At 34.8% G+C, this 1901-nt stretch overlaps 1 non-coding gene across 1 annotated transcript; it reads right to left on the minus strand.

The window, feature by feature from the left end:
• Window positions 1-200: 200 nt before the first annotated feature.
• On the minus strand, window positions 201-307 carry LOC121218930 (small nucleolar RNA R71). The gene has a single exon (XR_005915412.1). It is a non-coding gene; the product is annotated as a small nucleolar RNA R71 (small nucleolar RNA).
• Between the last annotated feature and the right edge of the window lie 1594 nt (window positions 308-1901).

A 1901-nucleotide genomic window follows, 5' to 3' on the forward strand; every position in this document is an offset into this window, starting at 1 on the left:
TAAGACTCTTTCTAAAAGTGTGTGACTCATTCAATCATCAGGATGTTCCTGAAAATGCTCTGTGACTTAAGCGATTCTCATATTTTTTAAGAGATCATATGAGAGCATGGCTAAATTCTTTGCCATCGGGAACAGTGGCATCATGGAATGATCTTTGCTAGAAATTCTTGCTACGATATAAACCGACTACTATAAATGCTAAGTTGAGAAATGATATTATATTTTTTCAACAATTGGAGGATGAAACACTATATGAAGCTTGGGAACAATTTAAGGACTTAAATCGAAAATGTTCGATGCATAAATTTTAACACTGGACTCAAATGAAGATGTTTTATAATGGGTTGAATGTGCACACAAGAATGGTAGTTGATGCATCTGCCAATGGTACTTTGTTGGACAAAACTTAAAATGAAGCATATGAGATTTTGGAAAAGATTGCCAACAATAATTATCATTATCCGACCACGAGAATTGGGATGGGTAAAAGAGTTGTTGGTTCCAATTTGCTTGATACAATCACTTCGTTAACAACCCAAGTATCTTTTTTAGCTAATATGATTAAAACTATGAAAAATCCAATTGTAGTCCATGAGGTGAAATCAACAGAGTTGTCATGTGTTTATTGCATGAAAACTCATGTGTTTGACAAATGCCTATCAAACCTAGCGTCAATATATTACATGGGTAATTCTAATCGAAATAGCAATCCATATTCCAACACCTACAATTCAGGGTGGAAGTAGCATTCGAATTTCAGTTGGGGTAATCAAGGTGCAGGGAATTTTAACAATGCCATTAGATAGAATACCAATAATGCACCGCCTGGTTATAATCATCTTATGCCAAGGCAAAATGCTCAGCAAGTTCAGGTATCATTTTCTAATTCTATTGAAGACTTGTTAAAGGAATGTATGGCTAAGAATGAAGCTGTAATAAAAAAGCTAGGTTGTATCTCTTTAAGCACTTGAAAATCAAGTGGGGAAAATTATGAATGCTCTAAATTCAAGGCCATAAGGAGCACTGCCGAGTGATACTGAGAATTCAAGAACACAAGGCAAGGAGCATTGCAAAGAAATCATCCTTAGAAGCAGAACTTAGTTGAGTGATGTTGTTCACGATGTCATGACAAAAGAGGACAATGCAAGTAACAATCAGGTACAGATCCCAGGATCATCTAAAAAGCATACAAAACCTAAAAATGATAATACTGTGGCAGAACCAAATTAGGCTGTTGAGATAAATGTCACAACAAAACAATATTAGCGACCTGAAGGATGACTGCCTCTACCTTTTCCACAATGATTCCATAAATGCAAACAAGATGATCAGTTTAAAAAATTTGTAGAGGTTTCGAAGCAACTCCATATTAATATACCACTAATCGAAGCCTTGGAGCAAATTCCTAGTTGCATAAAATTTATGAAAATATATTGTCAAAAAAGCACAGACTGAGAGACATTGAAACTGTTGCTCTCACTAAAGGTGTTTTAATAAAATACCTCTAAAGTTGAAGGACCCAGGGAGTTTCACTATCCCATGTTCAATTGGAAATCATTATGTAGAAAAAACATTATGTGATCTAGGTGCAAGTATAAATATAGTGCCTATGTCTATTTTTAGGAAGCTAGGATTGCGAAAGCGAGACCTACCATAGTGACGTTGCAATTGGTTGACCGATCTTACGCTCATTCAAAAGGTAAAATTGAAGATGTATTGGTAAGGGTGGATAAATTTATTTTTACTATAGATTTTCTTATTTTAGAATGTGAAGCTGACCATGATGTACCAATTATTCTTGAAAGATTGTTTCTTGCTATTAGCAAAAACCTAATTGATGTACAAGAAGGAGAGCTAACCATGAGACTGAATGATCAGCATGTTACTTTCAATGTGTTTAA

This window comes from Gossypium hirsutum, chromosome D06 (genome assembly GCF_007990345.1).
Source record: "Gossypium hirsutum isolate 1008001.06 chromosome D06, Gossypium_hirsutum_v2.1, whole genome shotgun sequence".
Lineage (NCBI taxonomy): Eukaryota > Viridiplantae > Streptophyta > Magnoliopsida > Malvales > Malvaceae > Gossypium > Gossypium hirsutum.